A 16,924-nucleotide genomic window follows, 5' to 3' on the forward strand; every position below is an offset into this window, starting at 1 on the left:
TCTTAAAATTGACCTTTATGCTCTATCTTACCTTTAATATCTTAAAGTAACATTTTTTAATTGAGGTTTCACTTTGATCTGTTCTTTTTAATTAACTTTAGAAATGTGAGTGTTTTACAGTACAGTCATTATCAATTTTTTTTATTTAGCTATTGACACTTACATTTTACCTTCAATAGACCATTATCAGATTTCTATTGAGTCAGGCTTTGGTATATACTAAAGATCCTGATACATCTAGCAAGTAGTTAACCTTTTACCCCACACTCTCTTCTAACTGTGATTATGATGAACGACTGGTAAGTTCTAAGCAATTCTGGTTTATGTCAATAAATTAATCAAACGGCCATTGGTACATGCACATTAGAAAGAGAGAGAGAAAATGAAACTGTCTGTGGATACTTTATAACCCTCACCCTTTTAAGTAATATGATTTGAAAAGTTTATGTTGACATCAGCTGTTGGTATTGTTCATCCGCACTATAGAATAAGAAAACTTTTGTGTAATTTATGTAGAATGAGAAATACTGTATATATTTCACCACTGGCAGTGTGGTCTAAAGAAAATTCTTTCTAGAGCTTTTCTGAGATCCTGCATTGTAGTTATTAAGTGACCTGAGGCTTTGGTTTTGGGATGAACAACCATTTCTTCTAAAAATATCTTGGCTCTGCAAATGCCAATTGCTTGCAGAAAACCTATAGGACTCTGTCCAGGTATGAACTTGTACGAATACTTTGCTTCCATGTTCTTAATTTAGCTTCTTAGCATAAATATTTCCTTATAGATTCATCTCTCCCAAGCACTGCATGCAACTTCAACAGCATATAGAATTGTTTGGGTGAGGATTTCCATTTTACTGGTTAGTACTTTAGCAAAGAATTTTTTAGACAGCAGATGGATCTAGTGCATTACACGGATCTCACCCAGCACACATATGCAGCAGCAGTAGAGCAAGGAGTTCCTCGCTTATAACCAGAGCATGACAATCCTTTGAAAAGGCATTTCTAGCAGCACCTTCACTAAACAGTCCAATGTCATCAAAAAGTAAGCAAAGACCACATACGTGGCCTCTGTGCTGTGTGTCAGAAGCTGGTTAGATAGTGCTTTCACTAAAATGAGGACACCAGTGAGGGTAAGTGCCAAAGAGTTTCGCAGCACAATCCCCTTTGGATTTACAACATAACAGTTTTCATTCTTATATTTTTTCTCTTGTGGCATACATTTCATTCTTCATAAAAAACAGAAGAAGATTTCTGTGCTATGTTAATATCCTGGAATTAGTTTAAGTACACTGTTTATTATAAGAAAAACTGGCTGAAATGAATACAATGCATATTGTATTCCACAATAAGAGCATTCTGTATATCTACTCATCTATTTACTTACTACCAAGAAACAGTCTGTAGAGTCAATTGTAAAGCAGCCAAAATAATGTCTGCTGCACTCAGAAGGTAAATAGGAACTCAGATAGGAACATGCTTCTGTGCCAGCATCACGGAACAGACACTCCTATTAGAACTAGAAGTCCCTAGGTGACCTCCCACAACCACACAGCCTAAGAAAAATTCACAAGGGGGAGTCCATCAGACATCCCAGTTAGAAGCACAGGGCAGGGAGAGAGCACTTCAGACACTAAAAAACAAACAGATCTTTTTGTAGTTTTGATTGGGGTTCTGTCCTGCCCTCAGCAGGCGAATGTCCCAGCCATCTTCCTCACTCCTGCAGTCCTTTTTCCACACCTGTTTCTCTTCAGGTACAACTACAAAGCTCTGGATGGATGCTGTGCTTCTACTAGACCCACACTGGCAAATGGGCTAGGGCATCTATGTACCCGGTGTTACCTGAATGCAAAGAAACCCCCTTTCCCCCTTCCATTTTGTTTCTACCTAACTGACTTTCTCTTAAGTACATCTAAAATATATGTAGTTACAGAAGCTTTCTCAGAAAAAAAAATCTTCAAAACAGGAGCCCTGCTTTTGTATTTATACCTTGAGTTATATTCTGGAACTTTGTTTCTTATTAGAAAATTTGTGTGTTAATGTAGTGCAAGCATTGCATAAAAACAGTAAGATAGTCTTCTACTTGAAGCAGATTTAATATTCACCATTTATAATGTAATCCCAGGAAAAAAGAGCTTTGAATTGCTGAGGGGCTACTTCATGCTACCACCACATCATTTTACATTGGTATGGCACAAAAGTTAGCAGGAAAGTAGGCAGAAGAGGATAAAGACCTCTGATACCTCCAGCACACACACAGCAAAAAAGTATGGGTGTTGCAGCAAACAGAGCTTCTAGCAAAGCATCATTGTGCTTTCTTAAGAGGAATTTTGAAAGAATCATCTGTGAGTGACAAGCCGGAAAACATCTCCTTGACCAAAATGCTGATCAACAATTATATTTTATAAAGAGAAAAATGGAGATCAACTTTTTGATAGTTGTATTCAGTATATTGTTTTTCTAAAGAGTAGAGACATTATATTTTCCCAAATAAATTAACTGTAATTCAGTAGAACATCAGATGTTATCAGTTAAACCTGTAAATGTAAATAGTGCCAAAGCCATACATTTTCACTTGCTCTAAATAAGCTGTGCCTTCTTTGACTTTATCATTTAGATATTCACAATTTAATAGTTTTCTCCTTTTAAATAAGGTGGTACAAATACAAAGCACCAATCTATCTGGTCAGATGCTCCATGGAGTAATTAAACACACTTGCTAAATTTTTGAATAAAAACATTCCAAAATAAACAACAACAAAAGTATAAAAATTGCCTTAAAAATAAGATTGAGGAAAACATATTAAATATTGAGTTTGAAGCAAAGCATACTCCCTGATGATGTGCTGACTGGAATAAGTGTTTGAAAAGATGAAGTTTACCTACTCACAATCTCAGTTTTGTTGTGTCATAATGTGTGTGCATGTGTATCCCCTAAGTGTTTCTATTTTTGTTTTTAAACTTTCTTTGAAAAAAATTGCTGCTATTTGTTTTTAAAGCAATTTGATTTTAGTCTCAAATCCAGTTATATTATTTTCATCATATTTTCAATACAGGCTTTTCACTGAAGAGCTGTTCTCGCAAGACTGAAGTTGCATGGCCTGTAACACCATTCATTTCGGAGGTGGGGGGGTGTCCCCTCTGTCAGTGTTTGCACTTTGTAGTCAAGTTGCAATAAAATGTTTACACAGAAACTGAACTGCTAGTAAAAAGGTATTTCTAATGACTGATGTACAAGCAAAATTTGTTTTAAAAGCTGTGTTATTAGAGGATATTTATTTTACTGTCTGTGACTTTAAATAACTATTGCAGTTTACTACTGGACCAATGTACTTGAGAAGAACAATTAAATAAATTAAGCCATGTAAGGACCACATTCTTGAAAAAAAGTAACCTTTAGTTAGGACAATTACTCTGTGGGCATAACACAAAAGCACAAATGTCATATTTTCCATGAAATTCACTTTTGTATGAATCATCAATCCTGTTTTCTCCTGAATACAACTAGCCAAATATGACAAAAAACCCCAAAGTTGTCTGAACTGGATGATCCAAGTAATTACATGTTACAGCAGAATGCATCTATGACAAAACTTTCAAAAATTTGAGGAAAAAGTTATTATAGCCCCTGGTTGAAATAGCTTTGGTACAGACCTATAGCAATATTTAGCAGATCTTGCTGTATTCCCATATAAAAACTATGCACAAAGATCAGTCTTCCTAGCACTGTACTTCACTCCTTCCCTTTGGAGTATAGATCAAACATGCTATAAAAACATGCCCAAATATTATAGCATAACATGAAAAAAGCATACACTCATCATTAGCATTTTCTAAATGCAGCTTAGAATTTAACCTTCTCCAAACTCCTTATAGATGCAAACTTTATGTCTTCCACACCAATGTCCCAGAGCTCTCATATGGTATCATTTGCTTAGGGCCTATTTGTTCAGCCTCAGGACTTGATCCTGATTTCATCAGCTTCCATGGTCACCTCTTAAGTACTGCAAAAATCAAGCCTTTAAATTAAAAGATACTTGAGGTAACACCCATCCTGTTAGTCTATAGAGCACAGGGAAAATTTATGACACTGTACATACTAATGTTACTGAATAGTACGTCTGTATCTGCTGAACAAATGTATGCTACCTACAGAATATTTGCAAGTTCAGAGAGGTACAACACAGGTGATTTAAGATCTAAACCTGGCTTACTATAGAACGTATACTTCAATCCTGTTTTCAGTATGTGAAGAAACACCAGGCTGAATCAAGCAGTTGTACATCCCAAATCTTATTTTCCGTTCATGTGAACTTAAGGTTTGCATATGTTCCATAGATCTATAGTGCTAAATACTAAAATAAGTTCTTTAATCGGAGAACAAGAAACATCAGCCATAGTGTTAGCTTCTCCAGATGTTCATGACGATGTGATTGAACTCTTGAGTTGCAGAGAATACCTACAGAAGACCAGACTGGTTCATTTTGTGCAGTCATTCCGTAGTGTCATTTACTTGGCTTCATTGGTAAGGCTGCTGAGTCACACTCTACCTCTCATGGGCACAATACCGTAAGGTGTCTCAACTGTACTAACAAAAGTTAATGTACAGTCGTGTGATATACTTTTCTGAGAAGTAAGGACTGTTGTTAAGTACTTACTTGACTGACCTAAACACAAACTTTGTTTTCAAAGTACTGTTTATGTTGGCTTTTTTACTGCAGTTTTTTGTCATTGTCAAGCAAGAAAAACAAAACTCAGATCAGGAGTTCTTAACAAAGTTGCTAAAGCCCTTTATATGTTCATAAAACTACATGAACACAAGTTAAACAATACTTACAGATTCTCACTCAATTTGCTTGGTACCCAAATTTTACCATGAATCTATGATTGTATTTACTCCATTGCTTTGATTGGAAAGTATGCTCCATATTGAAGTATAAAGAGGTACTGTTTGTATTGACTGATACATTACTATTTCCATTTACAGATGAGAAAACTGAGGCAAAGAAAGCCTAACTGATTGCTTGAAAAAAACATGCAGTGGCAAAGCCAGAAAGAGTTAAATTCCTCACTCTCAATTTAGTAATCACTTTACATTTCCTTCTCAGAACAATCTTTCAATGGTAATACTTTTTAAAAATTGTTTATTTTATTTGAGAATGTTTTCTTTAAATATGACTGACAATGCTCATTAAAAAGATGCTGACCTGTAAGTGAAGGAAACTGCAAATATAATAGCAAAACCATATATGAAAATGAACATTTGTAAAGAGGAAGGGTTAGTACAAATTGAACATATTTCCATATTGAGAGGAAAACCAGCAATATTTTTCCCTGATGAATGTAGTTTTGTGAACATCTTTTTCCACAAATGATTGAATAAATATTTATTCATAAACTATATTTGTGACTTAAGAGAACAAGCTGCATAGATTGGTTTCATTTATACTACATCATACAAGAGGTAATGCAATAATTTATATCATGCCAAGCCTAAGTCCCATTAGATTTTCCTTATTATACTTGAATAAAGCTGAAGACTATCCAAACCAGCAATTCTGAAAGCTTTCTATTTGTTGCGTAAATAACTGTCTTCCTCCCAGACCTCTAACTTTCCCTGTCTCAAAGCATTTATGCACAGGTCTTGTCCCATTTGCTTTATTTGAACTCGGCCATACACTGAAACATATTCTGGGGCCGTGGCCTAAACGACTACAGTCTCAGTCATTTTGCTGCAACCAAGGTCAGCTTTCTCCAGGGTATATAAAAATACATTCCCAGCTCAGCAGATACTGGTCATCCTAGTGTTTCCTCAATCAACCCATGCAGCATTTCCTCTAAAAGTCCTGTCAGTCTTGAATCACAGCCCCACAGTTCATTTCTAGAAATAATTTTCATCACAACAGCAAGATGCACCACAGTCATTACCAAGTGTCAAAACTGATGTGTTACTGTAGGCAACACTGTTCTCTCATTATTATTATTATTATTATTATGAAAACCAGAAGAAAGTTTGAAATAACAGGAATATTCATTGTTAATTCAAGCATCTGTAACCCTTCAAATAACTGAAGCATAAGTTCGTAGCAAAAAAACTATAAAAAGTTTAGAAGTAGTTAGGTACATTTCTTAATAACAGAACTTTCTAAAACTGTGATATGACAGTGACATTCTACTTCGATTCTTCATGTTAACCAGGCTATCAGAAAGATGCACATAACAGAAAAATTAATCAATAAATACTTACAAGTACACAAGAAAATCAGCCCCAGTTCCCAGAAATCACTGGTAAGTTGCTTTTGAATTCATGAAACTGACCTGAAAACATAAAAAGAAAAAAAAAAGTTGAAAGAAAAGAAAGCCCAGAACTGATAAATTTTACTTTTTTTATTATTATAGTTATGATTTTTAACTATGAACTAAATAAAACAGAACATAAGACTGTTGTCACTTTTTCAGCCAAGTAATTTACACAGAATTTGTTTCCAGGAAGCCAATACCAAGAGAAACAATTATTTCATTGTTCTGCATCTCACACCACAGCAACCCAGTCCATTACGGCTTCTAGGAACTGTCATAAATGCAAGCATGTTCATCTTTTAAGAAGGAAAATAGCTGTGAGGAGGGTTTTGGCTGGGTGGGGGTGGCTGGGTGGGGGTGTTCTTGTTTTCAACTGTTACAGAATCCTCATTACTTATTAAAAGTATTTTGTTAGAATTTTGCAGCTTAACTGGTGTAAAATAATATTGTTTACGTGCATTTAAGTGGAACCCATCTAAGGCAAATTCACACAGAAAGACAGACTAACGATTTTGTTCTCCTGCGGTCTAGATCCTGGTTAGAAGCTTAGCCTAAGTACAATGCATTCACTATAAGGCATGATTAAATTCAACATTCTTTTTCCTGCATACCCCTCAGTTCTAGTTGGAAAGGTAACAGATGCAACTCAAACCCACAGAGCTTGCCTTATAAAATTCTTTAACTAGCACAATGACTCACTTTATGCCTCTAAATATCCATGGTTTCCTCTCTCCAGAACCCCCATGCATTAGAAGGTAGTTCAGTAGTTTATTTTTATTGTTTGGTCTACATACAGCACATTTTTAGTTCTTATGAAAACAAAGAAACTTTGTTGCACAGCCCTTGTTTTCTTTCCAAAATGTGAGGATGGATATGGGTAACATTAAACTGAAAATAGTAATGGAGCCTGGGCAACTAGTTTAGGTCAAAACCTTTTTGTTCTCTGGGAGCTATCTGATTAATTTGCAGTTCATAAAACAGTGGGTGTAAGCTCAGTTTAAAAACATGTAACTATATTTAAGATGAAATCATCATTTTTGTTAGCCTCCAGTAATCTTTAAGAAACACCTTCCCACAACATTTCTGTATCCTAAAGTGCACCAGCCGGTACTGCATAGTGCCTAGAGACAAGGAGAGAATACCAAACTTATCTTGATGTAGAATATCCTCCTTATTTCATACACCCACCCTGAAGTGCATATTATTCATTCCAACCAAGCCCTCCCCCATCCCGAAAGTACACATTTAATTGTGCCTTCTCTCCTGTGATACCAACAGAGAGTCAACAAATCTCATTTGCTATATCAATGCAGTGTTATTATATATTTTAAAAGCAAGTCTGAATCTCATTATCAGCTGATTTATGCCATTAGTGTGCTTTGGAGCCACCAATTAAACAAGGACAGTGGTTCATAAGGTCACAGTTAATTAATCTGAAAGAGTATAAATACACTTTAATGCACACCACCTCATGTAGAGAATTTAGGAACAAAGTACCAAACCTTTATTCTGAGCAAGCAATTAGGGGGAAAGGTTAACTATACAAAATTTTAAATTTAGCTTTGGCACTCCGTTAGTCTATCAGGGAAAAAGTTCAATTTGGTAGAAACTCCTGCGGAATAATGTGTATGTGAAGCCTTGATTCTTACAGCAACAGTGCAAGTGAGGGAGAAGGCAGAACAGAGCTAACCATACCCAGTGATCCTGAGCAAACGAAGGTTTGTTGCTCCAATAACACCTCAGAACAGTGAATCAGCTGCAGGCTTACCCATTATGTAGCTGGGCAGGGTGGGAAAACCAAAAAACCCCAACCCCAAACAGCCCAGTCTATTCAAAATGGACTCATCTGAGCTAGACTGTTGTATTTTAGAACATCATACAAAACTGACTTTTCCTTCAACCACCTTCCCTTAGTAAATTTATTAAAATAGTGCAATCAAGTAAGCGTTCAGTAATAGCAGTAGTCTACCAACACAGAGTACAAGTAAAATGCTGAAAACAATCTAATCAACCAGAAAAGTTTAATACAAAAATCTCTATCAGGTGTATCCTATACAAATCATACAACTAAATATAAATTTGTGACATAAATAAAATACACCATAGACTAATACTATACAGGTCAGTAGTTGTTCCACGTAGATTTTTATACCTGTCTCTTTCATCAATAAAACACTTACATTGTGTTTTTAAAGACATTTGGGAGGGCAGCTCCCACTGATGTTGATAAGAAAGACCTAAACCTTTCAGAAGTCTACCCCTTATTCTATTAGCTTAAACCATTTATATTTTCACTTTAGATGTCTCAAGTTGAACTCCAGGTAACTACAGAGGTGAATAATTGTTGCATAAACATATACAAGAACAAAGTTCTTTTTTAAGTATTCTGTTGATTTAATTGGTACAAGTCCCACCAGAAACTTCACTCAGATATTTTACAGTTGAAAAGTTCTCAAAACATTCTCAACACCTGCAGTTTCTGCAGGTATTTCAGATGCTTGTTTGGAAAACCACTAGCATCCTTATCAAGGAGGTTCTCCTCGTTCTACTACAAAAGGGAAAAAATAAAGTTGTAAGAGCAACTTGTGCTCAGATTTCAGGTACATTTGCCAAAGGATGTTTCAGACTTAAACCAGCACATAGCATGAACCAAACAAAAAAGCTGACTTTCTGTTCTACCACTCTGTTAAAATACAAAAACTTCTGATGGCAGAGGAAAAAGTGTAAAGACCTAAATCTGTGTAACGGTGACTCCAGTGCTCTGGTACTAATCAGCATTTCAACCTACAAGCTAAAGCATGGTTGCAAGGCAGGGGAACAGAAGCAAAAGCAGATGCAATATAGTAGACCTATATGAACTTACTGGCTATACTTTTCTGACCCTTGCTGTTGAAACACCCAGAGGTAACACACCATGGACTTCCAAGTCTTGGAAAGCAGAACAAAAAACCCAAACAGCAAAACCTGCCAACACCATGAAAACAAGAACCCATAAAGACAAGGATTTACAAGAGGACCTAAGGGTTCAGGCAATCCATTTTCAGTTGAAAATAGCAAAGGTTGATTATCTCTTTGTTTGCCTCAAAATTTCCATTTTAGAAAACCATAAAAAGATCACCTTTTAAATGCAAGTTTGCTCAAAAGCAAACATCATCACACTTTTCACGGTTTCGACGGCTTGTTTAGGGTTGGTTTTTTCAAACAACAAAACGTGTCCTAATGTCAGGTAACATGAAATGAGATCAAGGTCCTTTCTGCAAACACCAAAAAGTCACAGGTCTGGCTTAAAAGAAGCATTAATAAAGTTAACCATTTCTCATTGATTTGACTAAGAATAATGTACAATCATCCAACAATTTCACGGAACCTTTCAAACGAACTCACTTTTCAAAAAGCTGAGTTTTTGCTTATCTTGCAAACACATATTAACAACAAGAGAATGCTGGACATAAAAGATTATGTACATCACTAAATGACTATAAGATCTTGTACAACCCGAACTGTTATGAACTAAAGAAAATACCATAAATAGCCAAATATCACTTATAAAATAGTTCTTTTTTCACCCAAACACCCTCAGCTCTAATAATTCCAAGATATTTTAGTTTTCAGAACATAAGATTTCACCACTTTTGGAAAGCAGAAGAAAAATTACTCATTTTACAAAATCTTTAATTAAAATATTCTGATTCTTCTAAGATAGAGCCTCTACAGGTAGCCTGTATTTTCTGTGCACAGTCATCAGTGAGCATGAAGGAAGCCTGCAAGTAAAAAATGGAAGCAGTTATTTAGTAAGAAGCATGGCATCATGTTATATCATTTGAGAATGTGGCCTATCATTGTGGGCTGCTGGGACTAAAATATGTACAATTCAACAGCTGTTAAAAAACTCTTTTCAGAATTATAGCATGATGTAAAATGAAAAAAAGGAATAATACAGAAATGAACTATACATTTAGGGCCTGAATCACATTGCAATTTCACACCCTGAAATGTGCAAAATCTCACAATTAAAACAACATTAATGACCTGTAAGCCCCTAGCCCCAATCACAAAAATGAAGGAAACATTAGGCTGGTTACGATGAGTTGGGTTTCAGAAAACATTATTTAATTCAAGTAAATGGCACAGTCTGAAGATGATTCAATGAAGGATGTTTTACTTACACATGGAAAACTCTTAATACATGATCATTCTGAAACAGGAAAGTAAACATAGTAATTAACCAATATCGATGAGACTTTCTACAAAAGGAACAATGAAATTCCTGTTATCTTCCCTTTGTGTCACTTGTCTTCAGTGGCCCAGGACTGTATTTTACTGCTTTTGCCGGCTTGTTTCTTAAACTGTTTACTCTCCTTGGTTCCATGCATCAACAAAAAACAAAACAAACAAAAAAAAAAAAACACAAACAAAAAACCACAACCAAACCAAAATAACCACAATGTTTTTTCCCCTATATGTATTTCATTATAGAATAGTCCCTCTGTAATGATCCTCGTGGATTTTTGTACTCTATAACAGAGATTGCAGCCAAATGATCTATCAAAGGAGGAAGCAAAGCATACCACCTGTTACACAACTGGTCATTTTAAAGCACATATTGCATCACAGTAAGAACAACACAGTGCATACAATGTAGAAATCGGGTCTCCAAAGCTCTGTGCTCAGTCTCTGCCTTCCTATAGATTTTCTGCTCAACCTTCAACAGAAGAGTTTCTTTGTGCTTCTTAGTTCCTTATTCACAAAAAGGAGCTACTATTTCTTCCTTCTGTAACAGTGGTGCTTTACAATTCTACATACCAGAAGCTGTGATGTCGTTATTACAGAAACGAGGCTCAAAAAAAAACCCCACCTAAAATAGGATACATCTCCACAGAGTTTTGCAGGGAGATGTGAGCTCACTCTGCCCACACTCAGAGATGACTGGCCACAAACCCACTCTAATCCAGTTTAGCTATGGTTAGCACTTACGTAAACTACATGACTTCCAGTTTAGAGCAACCTCACATCTGCCTACAAAAAGCATGCTGACATACACATACAATAGATGGTGTTTCTGTAAACCACCTCTTAAAAAAAGGAGCCCCATAAGCATCACCATTTTCACCAAACCCCAGAGCATGGTTCACCAGACAGTTGCTCCCTGTCTCTCCCAAGAAGGTATCACACAGTAGTGGCACAATATGTGGCAGCATTATATTATATAATGGATATAAGTTATAAGAGAGCTCCTTATTAGCTCTTCTGCAAAGGCACATGAGTTTGCAAAATTGCATTATGTCTTCCACAGGCAGCTCCTAAAGGTTTCTCTGCTGTGTGCCTGCATACCTATAAAGCATCCAATCACTACAGGGCCTGAGCACAGAATACAAAATTAAGGTCTTCTGGCTGTATCACTTCATAGGATAGCATCAGGTTAAGACCGAAAAGGATTTTGATGAAAAAAGTACTGCACATGTCCAACAACTAATTTAAATGTATTATTACACCTGCCACTAAAATCAGACTTGAAAACACGGAAAACATCTAATTCGCTGTGCAGATGAAAGAAATACCTAAATATGCATTTATTCTTTTGTATAAAAGGAAGGGGGCCAGCATTCCAGATCTGATAAGCTCTGTATTCATACTTTCAAGCAGATAAGAACCACAAGACGTACACCATACTGCTTGGAAGGGTGAAGGGATAGGAGGAACTCCAGTTATAACTCATGGGTTAGAGACAGCAAAAGCCTTCTCAGTGGCTCAGGGTAGGCTGGCAGGCGCTGCTGGCTCCCTGCTCCCACTTCAAAGGATTTGGATTCCCCAGCAACTCCTGCAGTAGCCCACTGCCACTCACATGATGTAGCTATAACACAAAATACACTTCTGAACTTCTTGTGAGCTACATGCTGTTTTAATAGCCACAGGCTGGGTCATTCCTAATCAATATGATTGAATTAAAGAAAACAGACAAAGCTTTCAAAATGGGTACGTTTCTGTAGTGTTTACATATACAGGTCCACGCACTGAAGGCACTACAAGACAAATTAAGCCCAGTATGAAATGTTACAGCATTACAAGCTCCAAGTACGACGGGTGTTCCAAATACCAGAAACCCTTCCAGCACATGGTATTCTTACGAGTATATATCAAATACACAGAGAGTTTTACAGCAAATACAAATTGCACTTGGAAAGTTACTTTCTACACCTACAGAAGCAGCAGCATGCAGGGGACATAGCTTGGAAATGACATCCAGGGTTACTCTTCTGAGACTCACATTTGCTGCACAACCATGAAAATCACCCACAGAAAGAGCGATGTGGCAGCTCTGGCATTGACCTGCATTACAGTATTTGGCATTTTTTTTTTCCTCTTCTCTCTCTCTCTGTGCCTCAGCTGTACTTTCTCCATTTGGAATGATAGCTTTTTAATTTCTTCCAATGGGCGTACAGGGACTTACAGCTGTAACAGGGTCTCAGGGTGCTACTGTAATGCAATCTCACAGGGGTTCTCTGGATACAACTTTAACACAAAATAACAACAATGGTTTTGTTTATTATAAAATATTATAATTATGTAATAATTGCATTATGCAAGAAGAACACCACACATACCAGGAGCTGTTAGCCTACTACATTGATGTATTTTTTTCTTGACAAACTGTATTAAAATTAACAATACTGTTAGTAGTTCTCGGCTCCCTTATCTTTTGAATATGTAACGTGTCAGGTTCCCTCCTCTTTCATATTCAGACAAATGTCTAAAGTAATTTTACTGCAGAATTGGCTTTGTTTAAAAGAGGGTACCTTCTTTCAGTTCAGTCATATGACCCAAAAGGACAGTATAAAAAGTATAAAAATGTTATTCAAATTGGAATTAAGCATGCAGTTAAGTTTCTTAAATTCAGTTACGGAACAGAATGGAATTGCATTGATTAGTGATTCAGATCAACTATCTATATTTACAGGTACATATTCATTTTATCTACATTTTTTTATCTATTGCTTACATATATTTTTATATTTACAATTGTAAATTACAATTTAAATTTACAATTTAAAATTACAATTTATATCTACAATTGCTGACTTCCTCTGAGCAAACAAACAGTCTTTTTGGAAAGAAAAAATAATTTTAAAAAAATGCACAACTGTATTTTCCTTGTGAGAAAAAGCATCAAGAATTATGAAGATTTGGGAACAGTTAAATAACATGGGAGTCTTTGAGCCATTGCACTTCAACGTTCAAAATCTGATGCTGTTGCACACGGACCCTAGCAAGGATTTAGGACACATTTTCATCGGGTGCTTTGACTTGAACACCTGCTAAATTGTACTTGTGCTACATTTACCAGATGCAAACCCCTTGGTACAATTCTTCATAGTGTAACACCTACATATGTATACGCAAAGCTTAGAATAGTAACAAGACACCTTCTAAACAGGAAACTAAAGCCCTCAAATAAAGATATGGGGGGCTGGGGGGGTAGAGTATTCATTGTGAAAACCCAGTTTTACCATTATTTCCAAGAGCTACAAATGGTAAGATAGTTGAAATGCCTAGCTGATATTTTAGAGGCATCAACACTAATATCACTGCATGGGAACACATTAACATATTTAAACTTCCAGCATAAATATAGCATACAGCAATTGGATTTGAAAATTCCCTGAAAACTGGAGATTCAATCTGTCACAACTGTGGTGCACTTACACAACAACAACAAAAAATAGAGATTGGTGGTTTTGTTTAAAAAGATTTAAAAAATTTAAAAAAAAAAGAAAAAGAAGAGGAATGCAACCATGTACCCTTACCTTCAGAATGTAATGTAAGCAGGCTGCGAGCCAAATGGCCAGGAGCTAAGTCAGCTGTACATAAACTCACGTTTTTTTCTGACAAATCTATGTTGTAATATTACAATGTAAGTGTGCCATTTTCTCCTATTGGAACTAGTGTTAATCCAGACAAAATATCAGGGTTCTGTATTGGAGACTACCATATTACTGAAGCTCAGATTTTAAAAGCTAGTTAAGTAGGACATAAAAATCAATTAGAGAGCCTTCAGAATGTCTGCCTTCAGGCCTACTTCCTGGGATTCCCTGAGGGGGAAAAAAAGCCAAACTCATGCACTAACCTTCCCTCTCAGCTCTGATTTTTTAAATTATTTTCTCCTGACACTGTAACTAGAGAAACGGAGGTCCAGGTGCTCTCATTCTAATTTCCTGTAAGTAAACAAAACTTCGTTTTTCAAGGATATATTCAGTCAATTAGAATCCCACCTTACATATGTATCCTCTGTCAGAAAACAGTTCCCCTAGTATGTGACACAGAGTGCTGCCAGCAAGAATATGGCTTTGTATTCTGCCAAAAGGAGCATTCTATTTGTGATTATCTGCAATAATCAGTCCTGAAGATAATTAACCTGCTGGACAAATAAATCACACGAAAAAATATGAACCACGTTACCTCAACAAGGCCTCAAAATACAACACTCTCAGCCTCCTTTCAGTCCCTCCTAAAGCATGAGTGCTTCATTAGTTTAAAAAGCAAGCAAATAAATATATTTATTTAAGGAAAGAGTACACCTTGAAACAGAAATTTGCCTTCAGTAGTAAAGCTGTCTGATAAGAATTCAAGCTTTCAAGACTTAACCAGGTGAAGCTCTAGTTTCTTCTGATTTTCACCTATGACGTCTCAGTCAAATCTTGGTTGTGATTGTGAACAATACTTGTTCTTGTTGCCTATCATCTAAAAACTTTGAATTCCTATTTTTTCTGCAACATTCACCTCTGCAAGATATTTTGAAACCAGAACTGAAATAAGTTGACCATAGATAGAAACCCTTGCAGGCAATGCTGCCCATCAAACAAATAATATGACGACCCCTAACTTCAATTTATGTTAAGCCCAGTCATTGGTACTAAGTCAAGCAGGTTAAAATGCTAAAGTGTTACTTTCTATCGGTCTATAAAGAACAGTCCTGTGTTCATAGCCTGGTTTTTGTACTGTGTATAGAGATCACATATTAGGGAATTGTTGATCTTGCAGTCAGAGGCGCCCTGCACTTCAGGACAGACTGTCCTAAACTACAAATTTAAAGGAAAGTTTGGGGGAAGGGTTCTGTTTCTCACATCCTGAAAATGATTCCTAGCCTTTTCAGGTAGTCATATAAAACCCTACCTCCAGGCACTACTAGCACTGCTCATCGTCTATGAGCCTCGGGCCATCTGCACCTGCCTTCAGCACGGTACTGACAGGCAGCAATGCAAAGCTGACAGCTAGAGGGGTGGCTACTAGGTGCTTTGCATATGATATTTCAAAAGTGTAAATGGAATGCTGATCTTAAAAAAAAAATTAAAAATCACACACTCAAAAGGTTGGCGTTAATCTGGATAGCAAACCTAAAAGTTTCACCAGATTATCTCATCAGCCTGACATGTCTCATTACAAGATCTTATCACTGGTTAACTAAACAAAGGAAAATGAAGAGGGAAATAAAAATATACAGGCAATAACTTCTATTTCTTTAAAAAGAAAGTTCTTTAGGAAGTGCTTCATATGTGTTTCTGTCTTGTGCTAAATGAAGCAGCTATCACTGTGGAATTTTAGGGTGGTGTTTTCTCCGTTTTCTTTTTAATGAACACCAGAATGAACATTACAGCTACTTCCATCAGAAATCATTAGAGCACAAGTTACAACTACTCCCTGGCAACTATAAAGTATGTAGGTTGGTTGGGGGGGTTTTGAGTGTTGTAAAATTTACTGATTCCTCTTCTACTTCAACTAGACATACTTTGCTTCTTTGAGCTAGAAATTTCTCTTTTTCCAAGTGACCCTGCCCCCTTTTTCTGGCATATGCACCCTTGGGAATGCATAAAGTTAATCACTTTTGCGTAAACACACTTATAAGAAAACTTTCTGGGAAATCAAGGAGAAAGAAAATGTTTAAAAAGTGTTAACCAATGCCACTCTCAAGAACCAAAATCACATTCACAGATCTTCCCCACTAAGTTTTTAAACGTTAGTCTTCTCTTTCTTCATTTAAGAAACTGTAAACAAAAAATTTTGCAGTTATAGTTCCAATGAAATAGTTACTCTATTGCTAACTACTCCTTGCTTCCAAATAACTTAATCCGCTTTCTTTCCAGCTATGGACATAAGGGTGGTACTGCAGGTCACAGCTCTGTTCAAGACCCCATTGTTTTCAGTGCTGTGTAAATTGCCATAAAGGGTCTTAAAAGCGTACAGTTCTAAGAGGACATGCATTTTGAAAATATCAACAGACACGCTACTCAGTGTGAATAAATGTGGTCACTGAAAGAAATATATCAAACCCTAGAGACTCCCCTGAACTCGCAGGTAGGCATGGCTATTTTGGACACAGGGTTAAAACCCAGCTCTACTGGATTCATCACAGAACAATGACGATTTTAATGGATCTAGGATTTTGCTCTTTATTCTGTCACCCCAATGAGGTAATCAATCTCTTAGAAATTTTCAGAACTTGGCTGAATTATCAATACCTGATAATTCACTGCAAAGTCAGACGCTACTATCATTAGCCACCACAAGAACATATTGTGCACCTATATAACGTTTCCAAATAAAATTTTAAAGTATCTTACAAAAATAAAAT

General features: G+C 36.3%; 1 protein-coding gene across 3 annotated transcripts in view; it reads right to left on the minus strand.

The window, feature by feature from the left end:
• Positions 1 to 16,924, minus strand: part of SOX6 (SRY-box transcription factor 6) — a 375,823-nt gene that overhangs the window by 317,185 nt on the left and 41,714 nt on the right. For all 3 annotated transcript variants that reach the window (XM_055722486.1, XM_055722487.1, XM_055722488.1), the window contains exon 2: positions 6,248 to 6,318. The gene's annotated coding sequence lies outside the window, so the exon portion shown is untranslated. The remainder of the gene's footprint in view (positions 1 to 6,247; positions 6,319 to 16,924) is intronic.

The sequence above is a fragment of the Falco cherrug genome, chromosome 10 (genome assembly GCF_023634085.1).
Source record: "Falco cherrug isolate bFalChe1 chromosome 10, bFalChe1.pri, whole genome shotgun sequence".
Taxonomy (NCBI): Eukaryota; Metazoa; Chordata; class Aves; order Falconiformes; family Falconidae; genus Falco; species Falco cherrug.